We start from the raw sequence: 20,940 nt of genomic DNA, 5'->3' as shown, positions 1-20,940 counted from the left end.
ACTCCCTGTTCTGACAGTTCTAACTCTGTCTGTTTTTCCCACCTTGTGACTTTTTCTCCTAGGTCTGCCCATTTCACATTTTTGTCCTTGGTTAAGCTTACATGTGGTAATTGATTAGATTTATAAAGTGCAAAGAACTCCTGGGGTAATGAACAGCTAACTACACTGTTCCCTTCCATATCCCAGTACAGATTACGCAATACTAATCTGTTTGCACGGTTCCTAAACAACTCTTGTTCATATTCCTTATCAGGTCCTGGTGTGTTACAATAATATAGAGTACAGTGCAACAATTGTTGTTTGTCAGTGTCAAGAGAGGGGAACTTGCTGATGGCTACGTTCATCAGCTCTTCAGTTACTGCCCCTGGACCAGTCGTAACTAAGTCCTGGCTGTACCAATAAAATGTTTCACCCTCTGATCGCACCACAAAAGTATCAATTTGTCGCTGTGCTTCCATACCCTGCATAGTTGGTACTACTGCTATGCCAAATAGCTGCATAAGGTCTCTGCCCAAAAGGTTTACTGGGCATTTTGCAGAAACAACAATTTTGCTTTTCTGGGTTAACCCTGAAACAGGATCAGTTATCGCAATGTTATGGGAGAGGGGCTCCCGATACAGCTGTCCATTAGCTGCTTTCACTAATATGTAATCCGGTGACTCTGAATTCTCTGGTAGTTTGGAGGGGTGTATCAGGGTCCATAAGGAGTTAACCAGGAGTGTAACTTCTGGTTTTGTGTCTGCTAAATAAAGCTCCAAGCTCAATAAAGCTAATTCTAAAATTTCATTTTCTTCACTATCTGTGGCTTCATGCACTTCCTCTATTTTTCCTGTGACATCCTCTACTCCCTCTATCACATTTTGCATTTGTCTTTTCTTGGCTATTTTCTTCTAGTGATTCCTGGCTATCATATAGTCAGTCCTCACCCTCCTTATCTTCCGTAGTTGCCTTCTTGTTTTTCTTGCAATCCCTTGCCAGGTGTCCCTTCTTACTGCATTTAAAGCACTCCCCCCTTTTCTTTCGCCCTTCAAAGTCCTCTGATCGTTGATCAGACTGTTTGTTTCCCTGGGCATTTTTCTTGCCCTTTTTTCCGGACTGTACTACATAAACTTCTGCTCCATCTTCTACAGAGAATACTTGGGCTTTCTTTTTTTTTACTGTTAAAATGCCTTTCGGCATGTCTAGCATATTCAAGTAGTGACTGTAGTCTACTTGTACGATGATCTACCATGTGCTTTGTAATAAAGCTGCTTATAGGCAAAATACTGCCTTTTAAAAATGCATTCTTTAACTGCTGCTCATACGGGGAATCATGTGTTTGATCTTCAGGTACCTGCATTCCACAATGGTTATTAAAACACTCTAATAATCTAGCATAATATCTGTCAACAGTTTCACCTTCTTGTTGGATGCATTGATTAATGTAAGTCCAGTCTTCCCTAGGTTTCCATTACTCAGAGATTCGGTCTGTAAGACCTTTCACTCTGTTGTCTAGTCCTGCGCTACTATGTGGGAGGGGTTTGTCTTCTGCGTCACGGGGATTCCAGTTGCCACTGATCATGTGCCAATCTGGTCCCACGATTTGTCTGACTACTTTTTCTACTTCCTCTCTGTTTAAGTTATAACTTAACCTCATGCCTTGTAGGTCTTCTAAAAATTTTCTAAAATTAACTTTTGGATGGGGAATTCCCTCAGTGGCTTTCCGGATATCTTCCAGTGTCCACGGTCTGTAAACTAAGAGAGTTGGGTCCTGTCCTTCTTGTCCTGCCTGAGGATTAGGAACTTCTATTAGTGGGCACATTTCTTCTTCACTTATATATCGTGAACTTCTACCCATTTGATATAACTCAATGTCCCCTTTTGAGTTTCCTGCCCATGTTCGAGACCTGGTCTTGACAGGATCTCTAACAAACGGTTTTGCTTTTGCAGGGATAGCAGGATATCGTGGGGGTGGACCAGCTTGTCCGCTCACTTCATATTCTGGTAAGGGAAGCAGAGGGGGTGGATGGGGCTGATGCTATTACTAAGTTATTATCCTCTTTATCTAAAAACATTGTTTTGAGTTATTGCTCTTCTGTTCCCTGCGGTTTGCTTCCTCAATCCACCTGTGTGCCTGAGGAATTCCTAATTGACGTTGCTTTTTTACCCGACCTCTGGAATCAGTTTTAAGCTGTTTGATAAGTGTAATAAGCGAGGGTTTTTCTAATTTACCATCAAATTCATACTTATTAACCCATTTTGAGTAGTATTTAACATTATCGGCACGTTGTAATTGCATAAATTTCGCATCTTCAGTTAACGGCGGAGTTTGGGATCTTTTCGTGCACTTATTTCCCATTTTATTCTAACCTTCAAAATGTACGTAACCCTTCTTATTTTTACGTGGTACCACAATTTCTCTTTTTCACAGTCTATCTAGAATAACTGCCTTACCTATTCTGTTTCCCTGATCTATGACAAGACTGCAATCTTCCTGTCCCTGACTTGTACAAGACAAATCCCCTGACAGACAATGCAAATCAAGTCCCTGATCTAAAACAGAAAAAGGAAAATTTCACCTAACCTGAGCTTCCATGATCGATCGTCTGGTTTGAGGTAAACCCACCCTTCAGTCGCAGATCAGAACAGTGGCTGGCCTCTTTTGGACGACAATTCAGTCGGAGGTCTTTTCAAATAAGAAGAACCAATGTGGTTTCTTCCCCGTACGGTTTCAAGCCACCTGGCCTGTCCGATCTGGTCAGAGTGGAGGTTTCCGGTCCGAAGGACCAATCTGTTGAAGGAAAAAACTTCAAAGACCAATACACATAAGGTTCAGGTTAAGGCACTTTAATTTTTGCAGCAAGAAGACAAAAACATGCATGCAAAAATACAGTTTGTCTAGCTAAAATCAGGAAGTGAAGCCATTCTTATACTATTCTTACAAGACATTGCCTACTGAAGCTGACGTAGTTAATCACAAGTTTACAATATTGTTTTTCACAGCAGATGTTGCTCATGATTTTCTGCTAACATGACATAACATTTCTAGATTCAAGAGAAAACTTTGAAAAAATAACATGGCCTTGGAGACCGGCAGCTAGTTGCAATTATTTCTACAGTGCTGTGTTACATTTCAAGGTACTCTACTCATTTGAGCATAAAGCAATCACAGATTATAGTTCATATTCTTCAAGCGGTCTTTGTTCCACTTTATCTATCCTTCCTGCAGCTGGTTATGTTCTCATAACACAGACAGGGATAATTGTCTAAGTTTAATAACATTATAGAAAGCAGTATTGTTCTATTCATTATTTTCTTAGTACATTTCCTAAGACATAAACAAGATTTTAGCTGCGCTGACAAAATACAAGGTCAGAAAGCATTTGCCATTAATATGGATTTGTTCAGCATAAAGCAGAATAAATGTATTAACCCTTTTGGGCTTCTAAAAAGGCACTAATGCACACATATTAATACATATTTTTCTAACAGACACTTTATTCAGCTGCTTATATTTTTCTAATTTGCGTTTCTTCCTACTACTCTGTTACTTCATCTTGCTTTGCTTTTTCCTTTTCTACTTGCTGCCTGTTCTCTAAAGTGCTCAAATGCATCTTTTCTGTTGCTTTTATTATTGCTTGTTTATAGCCTGTCTAAATTGTTAAGTGTTATTCTAAGCTCTTAGTTTTGGTTTAAACACTTGGGGTTTAGGTCCACCCCTTAGCTCTCCCTGGCTTTTCTCCCTCAGATTCTGACAAATATGGATGGACAATTTCCTACAGTTTCTTCTGCCAGTCTAGTTGATATGGGCATCCTGAGACAGTATAGCAACTGCCTCATGTACATGGACAACCATCAACTACTACCACCTACGAACACAATTTGTGAGAGATGCAATTACATTAAGAACCTAGAGTCCAAGCTCTCTCCCCCTCAGGCCAGTATATCTGGCACTGAAAAGGTTGTCAACACAATCACTACACCTCAAACACCATCCACACCTACACAACACACACCTTTATATGCAGAGGTCTTCCACATAAACATACCCAAACAAAGGAGACCTCAGAGGCAAAAACACATGCAATCTCCACAACCCTCCACACCACATACCATGCATAGTCCACACACCTGTGCCTCACAGCCACTAAGGCTTCACCATAAAGCCAACATATTAGTCATAGGAGACTCCATTGTGAGACACACAGATGTGCCTCTCACCAGGCTGGATAAGGAGAAAGTCATGGTTAGTTGTCTGTCAGGTTCCAGAATCCACCATATCACATATGCCCTCAAGTCTGTCAACAACAGGTACTGTTATAGACTTACCTCTCTGGACTATATGAAGAGAGACATGATTGAGCTCGCTAATTGTGTGTCCCAGGCAGGTCCTTAAGCAGCATTCTGCCATCATCCAGAATGATGCCTCAATACAAACAGAAAATGATTGACTTTAACAATTGGCTTAGTTTCTGGTGTCATTCCAGGGGGATCCAGTACCTGACAGCCTGGGAAGATATGATCACCAGACCATGATGGTTTGCCAGAGATGCCCTGCATCTGTCGCACCTGGTCTGCAGGCTTCTGGCAAAGGCTCTTGCCTCCCCTATAGTAGCTTTTTTTTAGAAAAGGTGATGAGGTTAAAACTACCAACATAAAAATTATCAACAAAACACAAATTAAAGGTCATGCTGCTAAACGCTAGGAATCTAAACATGAAACTGCACTCATTGCAAGCATTCCTAACCCTGGAAAATGCTGACATCTGTGCAGTCACAGAAACTGGTTCAAAGTTGAGGAGAGCACCCCAGCCTTACCTAGTTACTCATCCTATCATACATTCAGACCCTAAACTGTGGGCAGTAAAGCCAAAGGAGGTGGAGTTTCAATATACATTAAAGACATACACACCTCCAGGTTGGTCAAACAGTATGACACACAGGAGACACGCAGGTGCGGTTAACCACTGACAAGAACCCTATTCAAATCATAGCTAGTTACCAGCCCACAAATCTGACTCAAGATACCCAATCCACCTATTTGGACCTGTTCGAATCTATCATGATTCAACCCTTTACCTTGATCCTGGGTGACTTTAACTTCCCAAACATAGATTGGAAGAACTACTCATACCAGAACACGATGCTCAGAGATTTCTTGATTTTGTCAATGCAAATGCCTTGGAACAGCTAGTCGATACCCCCACAAAAGATGATAATATCTTGGACTTGGTATTAACCAACATGAGTAACCACTAAAGCATCCCTATAGTATCATCCTCCCTGCTAAGATCCGACCACAAAGCGGTCACTTTCGAAGTCACCATCTCCTCAACCCCCTCTAGCTAGGGTCAGACATAAAAACTTCTCCAAAGTTGATTACAGCCTCCTGAGGGATAGTATAAACAGCTTCATAGCCCCATCTCCCTCTGTAGGAAATGGCACCAATATCCAAAACTACACCAAAGCACTATACGAGCATTTATATAGATGCATGGAATCAGGAATACCTGATAGGACTAAATCATAGAAAATGAAAATACAACCAGACCTGATAAAGGATACGGCTCTCAGTCAAAACAGAGTAAGAATCCAGTCTGATGAAGCATTCAGTGTGATCGTGAAAGCACTTACTCATTCTGTGTGTTTTGTATATTAAATAGAAGATTTTATGCAGCTGTGGTGGTTTGGCTCGGGACTAAATCATCCTCCGCAAGGAAGAGTAAACCTATCTGGTGGACATCTGCAATAAATAAACTCTATAAAAAAAGGAAAAAAATTGCTGTCTAAGACCAAGGAGCAGGTGCCCAATTGCAAGCAATGTCTCCTTAGCCTAAACAAGCAAATAAGAGCAATAGTGAAATCCTCCAAAGCAAACTTTGAGTCCAAATTGGTCACATCTACTAGAGACAATCATAATGCCTTCTTCACATATGTCTGCAACCTCAAAGGAAGCTCCCAGATCTGCTCAAAACTGGTGGTTAAGGACACATATACCTTTATCAGGTCTGGTTGTATTTTCATTTTCTATGATTTAGTCCTATCAGGTATTCCTGATTCCATGCATCTATATAAATGCTCGTATAGTGCTTTGGTGTAGTTTTGGATGGTAGTCCGCACAAAGCTGTATCTGACAATGATATACAGTTTACATGTCAGTAGCTTAGGAAATTTACTGAGTCTTGGGACTTTGTCTGTGTTACTAGTAGTCCTGATTATCCACAGTCCAATGGATTAGCTGAGTGTGCAGTTCAAAGTGCAAAATGTTTGCTAGAGAAATCCAAGGGAGATGGGATTGATGTTTTTCTTAACCTACTCAATCTCAGAAACGTTCCCCAAGATAACTTGCTTGGTTCTCCTGCTCACAAGACAACCTTGCTGATCATTGAACTATTGATTCCAGATGCTAAGAACAGCAGAGTGGTCAAGACTCAACTTTTGAAGAAATTGTACTACTATAAATCTAGCAAACTTCTTAGACTATTGAGACAAGGAGAGATTGTTAGTTTGAAAACATCTAAAGGATATGTCCAAGTGGGAATTATCAAAAATATTTGTGAAGAACCGAGATCTTATATTGTAAAATCGTAAGTAATGGATTTCAGAAGGAACTGAAAACGGAAGACATATACTTCCAGTCTCTGAACCAGTGATGCAGCAGATTGCCTGTGCCAAAGACTCTATTTCTCAGAGTGACCCTATACTTTCTCAGATTTAAGAAGACAGTGTACTTACTTTGAATAATCCTGATGCAATCCCCAAAGTTCCTATTGAGAAGAATTCCCTAGAGACTGTCCTTGTTGCTAAGCCCAGGCAAAGTTTTTATGTGACCACATCGGGTAGAATTTCCAGACCCAATCCAAAATACACAGCGATGTCGACTTGAGTTCTGATTTGTTATTAATATTGAAATTTTATCTAGCATGTAGATTGTATTGTTCTCCTATTGCATTTTTAACAAATCAAAGATGGAGGATGTAGATCATTGAGTGTATTGTTTCTATTCAGCCACTGTAGCTAAATAGCACTTGCATATAAGTACTGAGCATGTGCAAGAACAGTGCTGTTTTGTACAGTCAGCCAGAGTGAATGCTATCATGAATTGAGATGCATGTGTGAGTGTGTTTGAAGTAATGAGTGAATCAGTTAGCTTAAATACAAGTTCTAATTACAGTTCCTGACATGTTTATGTACAATAAATATCTTGAACCCATACATTGCTTCATTGTCTCTTTTGAATGCATGAGACATCAACAATATGGTCTTAACCCACCTATACATACTTGTGTCAATGTGCTCTGCAGAGATACAGAAAATACTGTGTTTCCTTGGGAAACTTGAAACTGTCCTTTTTGTGTGTCCAGAAAAAGGAAAGAAAAACAAATTCAGTAAAACTTGAGTGCTTGCAGCATACTGCTTATGTAAGTCTTAATCTGCCTGTACACAATTGTAGTAATGTGCTCTGCCTCCCAACTATGGCAATATTAATAGCAAATTCTACTGACTTTGAAATCTCACTGTCTCACGCAAACACTGGCACATTAGGTATTAGAGTTACCTTGAACTGTGACTAATAAATTAAGATAATACAGAGGGAATTCCCTGTCTGTTTACTTTTCATTTGCCATTTTACAAAATGTAGTTTACCTCATACAGTACAACACATTTACTACATAAAGTGTACTCATAAATAGTTTAATGCACTTAAGACCAACCATTTCTTTTACATTTTAGAGGTGTTCCGGTTTTGTGGTGTTATACCAGAACCTATTCAACCACCTCATTAGCTGTGAAATATGCTTTTTTGTCTAAGAAGCTCTGGAGTGTGAGGAAGTCTAGTATTAGTACACTATTTAACATGTACAATAGTGAATGAGCAGTTATTGTATGTAAAATGGTAAGCATGGTCAGTCTTGATCCAGGTGTAATATAGCCTCACCCCTTTGCAGTTGGCCCCACCTCATTCAGGTGTCTCCTGCAGTCACCCTTTAGTTTGATGTCATTGGCCGCTACTGATAGAATTCACACATTTTTTAAGCACTAAATCTTTTCAGACAGATATTGGGATGTGATGTGAAAAGTTCCTATTCTCCTCTGGACAACAAATTACATTTTCATTATTTTGACATCTCTAATTAAACCATCTTTATTCAGGAATTATTTCGCTTGGAAATATGTGCATACAGGTTTTTACACTCCATATAAGATTACAAAGTCATATAAAGATATATTCTAGGATTCAAAAAGATTCTTACTGTTCACAAAAACTACCTACTGCAGGTCAGTCAATTTATCATATGGTGAGAAAATGTGATTCAAAGACAGCTATGGCCACAGTGAAAAAGACCTCATTAATAGCTCATTATTTGCACATCTCTGAATCTCACTTTTCTAAGACTAATGCTGTCAGATCTGATAGCGGTAGTGTTTTCCATGGTGGCCCATCCATTGCATTGACAAAGGCACCCTTACATTCTCACTCACTCACTCACTCACTCACTCACTCACTCACTCACTCACTCACTCACTCACTCACTCACTCACTCACTCACCCACTCACTCACACATATTCAGACATCTATGTGCTTTCAAACATGTATATCAACAAACAAGCCCCCACAGTTGATCACACTGACAGAGACACCCATTAACCATATGCACACTCCATCACACAAAAATACATCTAGACTCTTGATTCTCTGCCTAATCCCCCCCCCCCCCCGCCATTGCAACCACTCATGCAGGTTTACACAAACACAAACATACACACACTTATCCAGTTTCATTAGTACCTACAGACATCTACAGACATGTCCACATACTAACAAATCCCACCCAAAGGTCTTTGCTGAACTTAACTACACCACAGTTGCTTACATAGAAGTGAATGGGTGACTACCATCTTTTGACATGTTCATTTTTTCCTTCAACAGCTGAAATTTATGTAACTGCGCAATTCCCTGAATGGCTCAGCAGCATAAATTTGAAACTGCTGGCATTTCTGGGGGAGAGCACATGTCCAATTAGCATTACCTGCTCCCCTATATTGTTGCATTAGCATGCAACTCATCCAGCAGGACTGCCCTCCATGTTGAGGCTCCCACTGGTTGAAAACCTCAGTGATGGGGCAATTTAAGCGTACAAAGGCTTACCATGAGTGGGAAGGTTGTCATGTTAAGGCTTCCCACTGGTGGTAAGCCTTTCTAAATCCTTGGGATAGTATCCTTTATTGGCGATGTAAGTATTCTGTAAAAGCTGATTGGCAACATGTAATGAAAGTGAATGTCTCAGAAATATTGTTATGACATAAATCATTTGTATTAGGCTGTCTGGTCCTTTAATTGTAATCTCACGGTACATTTAGATTTTATTTAATTATCAAAGCCTTGCTTCTTTTAATTCAAAAATGAGATCCTTATTATAGACTATTCTAACATTAGCAAGAAAACTGAATTAGAAGCTGGGACAATCTCCTTCCACTTTTAACAGATTGCTTAGTGTTATCACCTGTGTTATTAATAAAGAAATACAAACAAAGCATGAGAAGAATTGAATATAGTAAATCTTAACTTTTTGCACAAGCTTGGAATAGAAAAGTATAATAATTATATGGCAATAGCATTGTAATTAGTCAATGCTGTGTTTATATTATATATCATAAGTACTACATAACATTTTGTCATTAATGTTTGGTTATCTTCTTTCCTTTTCAGTTTTGTAAGCTTGTCTTTTTGAGTTACTTTTGATATGAACAATGAGACGTGGTTTTATTGCCAGTTCTTGTTTACACCAATTAAGATTTAATTAATTAATTAATTTATTTATTTCAGTTTGTTAACCAGGAAAGTCCATTGGGCCAAGGTAGCCCATTTTCAGTGGAGGCCTGAGGAGAAAAGCTCCAGACAGAAATACAATATTAAAACATATTTAAAAGTGATAACTAGTACAGCAATATAAGAGAAACAAATTAACTGAAAACAATTCAAATATAGGAACTAAGTCAAACACTTATAGATATTTACAAGAACAAACAAATTAATGCTCATTTAGTACATCATAATTGTAGACAAAAGAATTTAAGCAAAGGCAGAGTTTAGAGTAGGATAAGAAAGAGAGAGAGAGAGAGAAAGAGATAAGAAAGAGAAAAATGTCAGGATTCAGGTAGGATGAGTCCAGGAGCATTCCCAGAGAGAGGAGAGATGAGAGTGGAGTAAGGCTTTTAAGGAAGGGAGATTCTGGGTAGTTCTAATGTAAGGGGGAAGAGAGTTCCATAATCTAGCAAGGGAGAATGATAGTAAGAGTTACCCTGGTGAATGTAAAGGTTTGTGAAGTTCCAAGAGGTTTTGATTTGTGGATCTAAGTGTTCTTTGTGGCTGGTGAAGTTTTAGGGAAGAAGAGAGCTAGAGGGTTTAAAAATGAGCTACTGTTAGTTGAATGAAAGTTAGGTAGCCTGGGAGTGCCAACCAGTTTAGTGCATGGAGGGAGTTACGATGATGAGTGGAGGATTTGGATCCTGTGGCAAACTTAGACATTTTATTATAGCATGAGGATAGTTTAGACTTCAGGGTTGATTGGAGAGTACTGAGTAGTGGTGCTCCATACAAAAGGGAGGGGATACGGTAGGTAGTAGATAGGAGTTGTCTGGATGAAAGAGAGAGGTAGCATCTGTGTCGATAAAGCATTCTGAGTTTTTGATTTTTTTTTTATATTGGTTTGAAGGTGGACATCAAACTTTAGCTGGTCATCGATAAGGACGCCCAGATGTTTTGCATGGGGAACTATTTCTATAGATGTTTTGTTTAGACTGAGTATAGAGAAGGATCCTTTGTCAACAGCAGTATGTCTAGAAGGAGTAAAAATCATTATTTTGGATTTGGAGGCATTAAGGGTAGATGGTTGTCAAGCATCCAGGACTCAGTGGAGAAGAAGGCCTCTTGAGTAAGGTTTGTTAATATGGGTAGAGTTTTAGCAGAGCAGGTGATAGTAGAGTCATCTGCGTATTGCATGAGTTTAACATTGGTGATCTTTTGGTGGAAATCATTGATAAAAATATTAAATAATATGGGACCCAATATATAGCCTTGAGGTACTCCTGTTGGGGTGTGAAGGAAAGAGGAAGTACAGTAGTTCCATTTCACAGCTTGTTCTCTGGCTGAAAGATAGTTGGTGAACCATTTGACAGAAGAAGAGGAAAGATTAAGATGGGAGAGTTTAGAAAGCAGGAGTTGATGGGAGACAGTATCGAAGACCTTGGATAAGTCTAGGAGGAGGATAGAAACTATGTTACCAGAGTCACAAGCAGAGTTGATGATTTCGAGGAAGGAAAGGAGGGCAGTGGTGGTGCCATGTCCTGGTCTAAACCCATGTTGTGTAGGAGTCAGTAGTTGTTTGTCAAGTAGGTAGGGTAAAAGTTGTAGGTGAATACATTTTTCGAGTATCTTGGAGATAGGGGACAGGATAGCAATAGGGCAAAAGTTGGAGATTGAAAAGTTACCTCCTTTGTGGAGGGGGATGATGAAGGCTTTTTTCCAGAGGTGTGGTATGTAGGATTCCTGTATAGAGCAATTTATTAGGATGCTGATGGAAAGGGCTATGCCATCAGCGGCTAGTTTGAGAAAGTTGGATGGAATGTCATCTGGGGCATTAGAACAAGGTTTTAACTTTAGTAGGAGCTTTTTTATAGTGAGAGTGAAAGAGGAGGACTGAGAGTTATTGGAGGTTGAATCCTTGGTTTCAGATATGTTGGGGTTGTATTATTAGGGAAAGATGAGGTTAGTTTGACTATGGAGTCAAGGAAAAATGAGTTGGATTGGGTGGCTAGGTGGAGGTCAGGTGAGTCTGGGTCATGGCAGGGGTTGTCTTCTTTGCCTGGAGATAGTATTGATGCAATGCTATTCCAATTTTTTTTGGGTTGGTTTTATGGTTATTTTGAAGTTTAAGATAGTAGGATTTACAGTCGATGACTATTTGTTTTTTTACTTGATTTCGGAGTTGCTTGTATTCGGCAAGAGAGTTGGGAGTTTTTAAATTTTTATAGCATTTCCAGGTTTTGTCTCGGAGATGCATTAGGACTTTCGTGTCTTTGTTTAGCCAGGGGGATGATTTGGATTTGAATCTTTTGGTTCTGCAGGTGGCAAAACTATTAAGTAGATCAGTAAAAACTGTATTGAAGTGTGAGACAGTGGCGTCTAAAGGAAGGTACTTTAGAGGGTTCCAGTTTATCTGTTTTAAGGCATTAGAGAAGGTTAGGGGGTTGAAATTGTGCATATTATGGGTTGTAATATGTTTGTCCTGAAGGAGAAGGGGAGAAGGGGAATGGTATATGTAGGCAGGGAGATGGTCACTAAGGGAGTTGGGGAGAGTACCACTATCAGAAAATCGGGTTGGGTGGGAGACTAGTATCCAGTCAAGAATGCTACCTGTGTTGTAATCTTTATTTGGTCTAGCAGGAGTTTGGATTAGCTGAGTGAATTGATATAGGTTAATGCTTTGAGTAGAGGTTGGTGAATCAATGGAAGACCAGTTAATGTTGACATCGCCTAAGATTATTGTCTCATTATTTATGTTGGTGGTGAACCAGGAGGGAATATCTTCTAGTATGGGGATATTGTTACCAGGTGGTATGTACAAGGAGGCAATGCATAAACTTTTATTGTTGTTAACTTTGAGAAAGGCGAGTGTTAGCTCAGCAGTGTCAAATGAGGGTATGGGCTTAGTATAGGGTGTCACTGTTAAGGAGGAGGAGAAGAGTAAGGCTACTCCTCTGCCTTTCTTTTGGGATCTGTCACTTCTTATGAGTTTATAGTTTGGGGGTGTTATTTCGGTATCTTTTATATGTGGCTTTAAGCAGGTTTCTGTGACAGAGAGAATATCAGGTTTGTTGTGGGATATCCAGGCATGAAAGGCAGGTATTTTATTACAAAGGCTCCTGGCTTTAAGTGTAGCAAGGAGAAGGGATTTGTGGGGGAGGGGAGAACTATGTGAGTTTGGTTTGGAAGTGGAGTTATGTGAAAGCCCTGTGGGTTAGGGTGTATATCTCCAGAGCGGAGGAGGAGGGAGACTAATTTAGAACAGAGTAAGGATAGGTATCTCTGTTCTAAGGGGTTAGAGATTTGGGTATTGGAACCTAATGAGGTTAGCTTGGTAGGTATGGGAAGTGGTTTACTAGGAGTAAGGAAGAGTTTCTTTTGAAAGAGAAAAGATACATTATGTTTATAGAGGTGGTAAGAGACTTGGGTTGTTGAGGGAGAGTCTTTTTTAACATATATTGAAGTTGTTTGAAAGGGAGGAGAGCGCTGGAACTATGGGAGACTAGTGAGGTTGAGTAGGTAGAAGAGAATGAGGGTTTGAATGAATAAATGAATGCAAAGAAAATACTACTACTTTCTACAGAGGTTATTGTACTACTTAAAGAAGAAAATCACGCAGTGATCTAGCTTGCCTGTCTTCACAGATTGTCAGGGAGAAGAGGCAAGTTAAAATCATAAATTTTATTAATTCAGGTTATGGCTTCATCTATGGGCATTTCTTACAGAATCCTTAAATGTTTATACCAGTATTTCCTTTCCATCCTGATATTCGGTTTAATGCATTGCATTAAAATGAGGCAAATGAATAAACTGTACAAAGTTTGGATAGCACAATATTTCTATGTGTCAGACCAGCATAGATTTTTACAGAAGCATGCCATAATATATCAGCATACATCCAAAACCTGTGTGGCACAGCATACACAGTAGCTTGAAATAAGAACAATGATTATGTCTGCAGGACTATGAACTAATCTTTGCACATTTTAACATAGTGTGTTTTATTCATTTATGTGAGTACTTAGCAGAAAGGTTAACATTTTCAGCTTTGTGTTCTTAGGTTGACTTGTGTCATTTATATGATATCCTGCACTGTCAGCTTGGAAGATGATCAGTCAAACCAGTCTTGACAGGAACATGCGTTATTTTAATAATATTTTTGTAAATTGTGAGTTTTCAAGTTAAACATTAACTGGTTGTTTATACTTATTGGTGCATCATGTTAATAAAGCTTGTTGCATAAAGAAATGAGTCTTATGATGATTTGGATGATCTGACGGCCTTTTTTCAGCCAAAGGCAAGAATAATGCAGCCACCTCCTTCCACTTTTGTAGTGGATAATCCCTTCAGAGGTGTAGACATACTTAGACTGGCCTTGTGTCAGTCTTCACCTCCCCAAGAGTGCCTAAGAAATGATACTAAGACTTTATTAACGTACAACGTTTTACGTTGTTGCCCATTTACCAGCTGCTATAGGATGCATAAGGAATATACTTTTAAAATAAAAGTAGGAAGTCAAGGCATTATATAATATAAATTAAGCACAGCTTACTCATGACTTAACTGAATGATATGGATTGAATAATTATGAAACACCTATAAGAAAATGAAGTGTTATCGATTCACTTCTGTTGGTGTGCTAAAGTCCTTTTCATGTGCTTTCTCTATTTCCAAGGCAGATAGAATTGTTCAGATGTTCTTTTTATTTCCTTTATTTCCTGGATAGAATTCATTTTATGCATATTGTACCAGCAGATTCTTAGATGCAGTCTTTTGTGTATCAGCATAAGCTGTTCATTGTACAATACATACAGTTACATATTAAATTATGTTTATTGTTACCATAATTAGCCTGTCTTCTAACATGTAGCATTGAAAAATATATATAAAAATCCATTCAAAGGGACTGATACATTTTACATAGTTATATAAAACAATAACCTTTCCTTCAGACTCTAACATCTAGTACAGCTTCTGGGGAAGACACCTAATGAGCCCTGGGGTATTCCATCCCTGAAGCCTGTTTATTATGGTAGCAATTAGTGCAGCCTTCTGCTATCCTGTGTCCACCTACTGGCCCTGAAAAAGGTTGATGTCCTTTAGAAGCCCCCTTCTGCATGTGGAAACCAGCTTACAATGCATGCTAATACTAACTTCTGTGTGATCTCAGTCCAGCATAGGTCCCAGTGATCACATCAGTTTGATAACTTTCCAGTAAACATGGAGTCTAAAGCTCTAGGTAGACATGACAAAACTATACTTTTTTTGCCATGCTGGGGATTTGAACACTTAACTGCTTGACTAACCTTTCACAGTTCAAAGAGAAGCTCAGCAACCTTCCTGAAAGAAGGACCTTCAGAAGATCTTGTCTCTGACATCCATAGTGAAATACGGTTTGTTCCACTGCATTTTTGATTGTGTTTATATTTTGACTAAGGCCATAGGCCTTGAGATTGCCTGAGAAACACATTTCTCAGGTCTGTTTTGGAATATCATGGACATGCGCACCGAACCATGACATATTCACCAAAGGTTCCCTCCACCCTTCTTACCAACAGATTTTAAACACTGCAATACTAAAATTTAAAGCATGATCCCCTTTTCTCTAGCATGGTGTGACCTTTGAGGTAATATATTTAGAGAGGAAAGGTATGGGGGAAGGGTTCTGAGATTGGTGTATGCAGTGAGAATAGCGCTCAGCAGAAACATGTAGTGTTATGAAACACTTAATAAATCAGAATGGCCTACCAGGAAGTGGTAAGCCATACATGAGAAGGGTGAGTTAAATAATGTCAAGCAGACCCTGGAAGTTGGCTGAAGAGAAACCACAATGGTTCAGGGAATTACATAGAGCACTAAGGTGAGGAAATAGGTGGAGTTGAAAAATAATGGCAGCACCTGAAAGCATTATGTGTGAGGACTATAGAACAGATATGTAGCCAAAACAGGTATGGAAATAAGGTGCATATGGACAGCTGGTGGTGGAATGCAGAAGTCCAGAAAGTCATCAAAAGACAGAAGGAGAGCAGAAAAATGTGGGAGATAGAAAAGCCAGGCCAGGCTAGGAAGAAATACTGGTTGGCTAAAAAAAAAGGCTAAGAGACAAGTTGCAGTAGCAAAGGACAAGGCATCAGAGGCACTCTATCAGCTTCTGGAAAAATGACTCAGTAGATGGCACAACAACACTCTATCAGGTTGCAATACAAAGACAGAATGATAAGGGATGCCAGCAACAATCTGCTCACCAGTCCACAGGACATCAAAGGCAGCTGGAAGGAGTACTTTCAGCAGCTTCTGAATGAAGAAAACCCCACAGAAGCCTTACTGCCCCAGATACAGCCTATAATAAAATAAGAGGAGAAGACCACCACATAAGAAGTAAGAAGAGCACTAAGGAAAACGAAGTCAGGGAAAGAAACAGGCTCAGATGAGGTCACAGCAGATATGATAAAGATGTTGGGTGAGATAGGGAGAAACTGCTCCTGAGGGTACTCATAGCAGTGTAGAGAGAAAGGAGTATCCCAGATGACTGGAGAAGAAGCATGTTAGTACCAGTGTTCAAGAACAAAGGGGGCATTTACAACTGTGGGCAGTGTAGAGGTATCAAACTCCTGTCACACTGCATGAAAGCTCTGGAGGGGGTGATTGATAAATGAATATGCAGAGTAGTATAAAGTATGATGGGAGAAGAGCAGTTTGGATTCAGATCAGGCTACAGTTCAATTGGCTGAATGTTTGCAGTGAAATATAATTGAGAAGAAGCTAGAGATGAGGAACTAGTCCAAATGGGCATTCCTAGGCTTGGAGAAAGCACGTGACAAGGTTCCAAGAAAGCTGATTTGGCCAGTCCTGTGGTGGTTCTAAGTCCAAGAAACATTGACAGAATTAATGCAGGCTGTGTATAAGGACCTACTGACTCAAGTACTAACAGTGTTCGATCTCACAGAGGGGTTCCCAGTGGAAGTGGGTGTGCATCAGGGTTCAGCTCAGAGACCACTGCTGTTCATAATAGTGATGGACTGCATTAACTAACTGATTGGAGGGGACAGATTAACAAAGCTGCTTTATGCAGACAATGTGACATTAGAGGCAGACTCTGAGCAAGAACTTCAGCAAAGGATAGGTGAATGGAATGTAAAACTGAAAGCATATGTAATGAAACTGAGTACAGGTAAAACAGCTGTAATGGCAGCAAATGGGGAAATCAGAAGAATCTGAGAATTGAGATAGAAGAGAAAATAGTGGAACAGATTAACAGCTACAAGTATCTGGGAGGGGTGGCTGAAGAGAAGGGACGTCTGAATTAGGAAGTCAAATCTAGAATCAGAGGGTCTGCAATCAACTGGCACAGAGTGTCATGGGTAATATATGACAGAAGAATGCCAAAGAAGCTGAAAAGTAAAGTATACAAAAAGTGGTGCGACCAGTAAAACTGTATGTTACAGAAACCAGGGCAATAATGGCAGACCAGTTGCGGAAACTAGAGGTGATGGAGATAAAGTACCTGAGATGGGTGTTAGGAGGCACACTGTGGGACACATGAAGAAATGAGGACAATAAAGCAGAAGCCAAAGTAGCTGTGACTGCATAAAAGGTGAAAGAGAACAGATTACAGTGGTTTGGGCACATGTTATGAAAAGTAAAAGGTAATCTGATGAAGAAGATTTTGAAGAGACAGAAAGAAGGCAAGAGGAAATGACGGCATCCAGCAGAGATGGATGGACTGTGTGAGAGAAAATATGTGACATTCAAGCATGAGTGATGAATAAAGTAGGAGAGTGGCACTGAATAGAGAGAGATGGGGACACAACATACCACCCTGACCCCATGTAGAAAATGGGAAAATGGGGTTGTTGATGATCATGATTATGCGACCCAGCTATGAATGTCCATTATTTAGAAAGTGTTGTTCAGCAGGTCCTGCTTGATGACCTCCCAAGGAGGAAATAATCCATTTCCTCATTGGAAGGCCTTTGTGATACTCTTGGTGCATCCAGTCCTTCCTCTTCTAAGTCTGGCTAACTCCAAAGGAATAAGAGACCTCCTTAGCATCTGAGGAAGGTCCTTTCAAATCACAAAGTCTTTTCCATGCTAGTTCCAGCAAAGTCCCAAAAGAGATGGACATACCACCACAGTCCTGACTTCAGTTAGGGCCTGCCTTTGAGTAGACAATTCCCTGAGTGTATTACAGGAGGACAGTCACAACAAGTAGGTGATTTCCAGATGTAGATATATATGAGCATGTCGTGGAGCTTACCATTCTTTCCACATAAAGGAATTATGTGGCAGATCAGGTCTTCTCAGTGGAAGTCTTATGATAGATCTATACTTTGAAGTTCACTTGTATTTTAGTGACTTTTCTGGTGACAGAAGGAGGTGGGATTCTATTACTATTTCTTTCCCTTTTCCTTCTTATCCCAAAGGGCACTGACAGTTCCTCCATTATGGACCTCAATGACTTTAATTAGCACATCTGATATGTTCATTTCCATGTGACAATGTTACAGGGGATCACTTTCTTCTTTCCACAGGGAATCAGGAAAGTGTTGCTGAATGTTACAACTTCCTTGTAACATATTAGTATTCAGGGCCCCCACATGTGTGTGCATCACTTCTGGTAAAATATGTTGCTATTTTGGGCTTCTCTGTGAGCTCACAGTATTTACACTGGTGTTGACTATGGTAACTGAAACCTTACAACAGAATGATACCCTGATATTCTCTTATCCTAATGGATTGACTGTAATTGCCCATTCCAAGGACTTCATGGAGGTGGCTCTCCTTTCTGCAGTCAAATAGTTGCAGTCCCTAGGATGACCATAAATCAGAAGTCTATTCTTATTCCAGCACAGAGGAATTTCTTTATCTGGGCAAATTAGGGACACCATTGCCAATTGTTCATGCCGTTGAGGAGAAACAAAGAGGTCATAGTCTTGACCACCTAAGTGAGGACTTAGCTTTGGTGCCAGGCTGAGACTCTGTTGATCCTTCTGGGCCTCTGTTCTACCATGATCCTCATAATACTGCTCACACACCTTAAGGCACATGTATTGCAATTGACTGTGAAGTGTTGGTTGCTTCAGAGTCAACACACATTTACTGACTTTCTTTTGATGTTGAACTTTAGTTGTCAAGCCATAGAGTAGTGGACAAGCTTCACCAGTATATTAGTGGATTTCCCATTCTACAGTTGAATCAGTTAGAGGTCTTAATATCTAATGCTTTGCATGTGGGCTTAGGAGCCTACCTAGGAACACACAATGTGTAGGGAGCGTGATCATGTTTGGGTAAGGGGTGCCACATCATCATTTTGGATCTTTGGGCAAATGGTCTTATGGTATCTAAAGCAAATGGGACAACATCATAGGAATTTTGCAAGACAGCATTGCTAATCTGGCTGTGGGCTACATATATTCAAATCACTCTCTTGAAATTTTGCATCCAGAGATGAGAATTGCCTGGTCAGAAGTGACAAACTTCATGACACCCATGCAGATGGGAAGTGAAAGTTTGACTGCTGAATCCTACACTAATCCACTCGTGCATGAATCGTGCCATCCCAAATTGAACCAGAACACTCTCCTCCAAAAGAAAGAAGCCAATCTGGTGGTCCCCTGCCATAAACAAACTTTACAAGAAAAGGAAGAAACCGTTTCAGAAAAGGGGAAAATCCCAGGATGTACAAAACTCCCTTACCAGCCTCAGTAAGAAGCTGAGATCCCTCATAAAACCCTCCAAAGCTAGTTTCGAAAAAAAATTGCCAAAGATTCCAAAGATAACCACAAGGCATTCTATAGCTATGTCAAGAATCTAAATGGCAATGCTCAGATCTGCTCTGAGCTACAACAAAATGGCATTAAATATACTGATCCCAAGGATATTGCCAATATCCTTGCAGATTGATTCAGTGCCAACTTCACCCCCCTCACCCCCTAAAGGGCCCATCTTAATACCGAAAGATTGCCAAATTATGGTAATAATGACCACACAGGTAAAACCGCACTCTCCAAAGCTAAGAATACAGCATCCATGGGACCAGACGACATCCCGGGCTGCGTACTACATGAACTACAAAATGAACTGGCACCTCACCTAAGTGTCATGTTTAATCATAGCCTTACCTCAGGCTTCGTGCCCACTGAGTGGCGCACAGTTACAGTTATCCCACTCCACAAGGGGGGATCCACCTTGGATCCTGGGAACTGCCCCCCCCCATCAGTCTGACAAGCCTGATCTGCAAGGCCATGGAACGTATTATCATGGAACTTATAAACAAAGATATTGACAACCTTCAAACACTGGACCCCACCCAGTTTGGGTTCATCAAGGGCTGATCTCGTCTCCTGAACCTGATTGGCTTCTTCAAATCAGTCTCCAGAGCTGTCAACGAGGGTAAGGCGGTCCACACAGCCTATCTGGACCTTGCCAAGGCCTTCAACACCCCCCCCACTCTGGAATCATAGATAAACTTACTAAGCTGGGCATTAATCCCTATGTCACTCGATGGGTTGCCAACTGGCTTACTGACAGAATCCACACTGTAAAAGTAGCTGACTCCAAGTCCAGTTCCAGACAAGTGACAAGTGTAGTACCTCAGGGTTCAGTCCTGGGACCATTCTTGTTTGGCATCTACTTCTCTGAAGTACAGGCCAACACCTAGGGACTCCAGTTAACAAAGTTCACAGATGACTGCAAACTGGGAGCCATTATTGAATCCTCAAATGATGTGGATATTCTACAAAAGGGCCTTACGTAAACAGATGCTTGGTGCCAGAGTCATGGGCTCAAGCTCAATGCCAAGAAATGTATAATTATCCCCTTTGAGAAAAAACATGTACACATGAATTACCACATAGGTGGCAGTCCACTAAACACTGAAAGTGTGATAAGAGACTTAGGGACACAGGTGGACAGTGGTCTCACCTTCTATAACCACACTGCCACAACAGTCAGGAAATCCTTCTATGTGGCACACCTCATCACTAAGGGCTTTTCATCAAGAAAAAAGGAGATCATTGTCCCACTGTACTCATCCCTCACTAGACCCATTATAGAATACAACTCCCTGTTTGGTATGTACCTCTCAAGACATCTGCAACAACTGGAAAGGCCACAGAAATACCCCACTAAAAGAATCACAGGCCTAAAACAGA

The sequence above is a fragment of the Protopterus annectens genome, chromosome 2.part2 (genome assembly GCF_019279795.1).
Source record: "Protopterus annectens isolate FY-2018-M chromosome 2.part2, PAN1.0, whole genome shotgun sequence".
In the NCBI taxonomy this organism is placed as follows: Eukaryota; Metazoa; Chordata; order Ceratodontiformes; family Protopteridae; genus Protopterus; species Protopterus annectens.
The sequence above is the reverse complement of the archived record's forward strand: the minus strand, read 5'-3'. Positions refer to the sequence as shown.